Here is a 1,407-nt window from a genome sequence, read left to right as displayed (position 1 = left end):
TAAAAAGAATAGAAAGATTTCAAATAAACAACCTAATGCTATACATCTACTAAAAAAATAAGAATAATCTAATCCCTTACTAGACATTAAGAAATAATTAAGATCAGACCAGAACTAAATGAAAGAGACCCAAAAAATAATTCTAAAGATCAATAAAACAAAAAGTTGTTTTTTTGAGAAGATAAACAAAATAGACCAGCCATTTGCTAGGCCAACTAAAAAAGAACAGAGAAGATCCAAATAGCAAAAATCAGAGATGGAAAAGGAAACATTACAACCAATACTACAGAAATACAAAGAATGATTTGAGAAAAATACAAATAACTATATTGCAAATTTGAAAACCTGGAGAAAATGGATAAATTTATGGACAAGCACAAGCTACCAAGACTGAACCAAGAAGAAATTGAAAACCTGAAAAGACCAATAACAAGCAATGAGATTGAAGCAGTAATCAACAATGTCCCAACAAAGAAAAGCCCAGGACCATATGGCTTTACTGTTTAACTCCACCAAATTTTGAAAGAGGAATTAATACCAATTCTCTTTAAACTATTCCAAACATTTGAAACAGAGGCCACTCTCTCAAACACATTCTACGAGGCCAGCATCACCCTGATATCAAAACCAGACAAAGATACAACAAAAAATGAAAACTCCAAGTCAACATATGTGATGAACATAGATGCAAAAATCCTCAACAAAATAATAGCAATCAGAATCCAGCAACACATCAAAAAATTATAAACCATGATCAAGTGGGATTCATCCCAGGGAGACAAGGATGTTTCAACATACACAAGTCAATAAATGTGATATGCCACATCAACAAAATCTAGAACAAAAACCATGTGTTTATCTCAATAGACACAGAAAAGTTTTTGACAAAATTCAATATCCCTTCGTGATAAAGGCTCTCAGCAAATTAGGTACAGAAGGAAAGTATCTCAACACAATAAAAGCCATATACAATAAACCCACTGCCAATATCACCCTGAACAGGAGAAGACAAGTATGCCCACATCACCACTCCTATTTAATATAGTGGTAGAAGTGCTAGCAAGTGCTATCAGGCAACAGAAAGAAATAAAGGGCATCCAGATTGGAAAAGACAAACTCAAATTGCCCCTGTTTGCAGATGACATGATATTGAATATAGAAAAACCTGAAGACTCTACCAAAAAACCCTTAGAGTTGATAAATGATTTCAGTAAAGTTGCAGTATACAAAACCAACTCACAACTATCTCTTTTTTATACTCCAATAATGAACTAGCAGAAAAAGAAATCAAGAAAGCAAGCTCATTTACAGTAGCCACCAAAAAAATAAATTACAAAGGAATCAATTCAACCAAAGAGCTGAAAGATCTCTACAATGAGAACTACAAATCACTACTGAAAAAAAAAA

This window comes from Galeopterus variegatus, unplaced genomic scaffold (genome assembly GCF_000696425.1).
Source record: "Galeopterus variegatus unplaced genomic scaffold, G_variegatus-3.0.2 Scaffold6855, whole genome shotgun sequence".
In the NCBI taxonomy this organism is placed as follows: domain Eukaryota; kingdom Metazoa; phylum Chordata; class Mammalia; order Dermoptera; family Cynocephalidae; genus Galeopterus; species Galeopterus variegatus.
Note: the sequence above shows the minus strand (reverse complement) of the source record.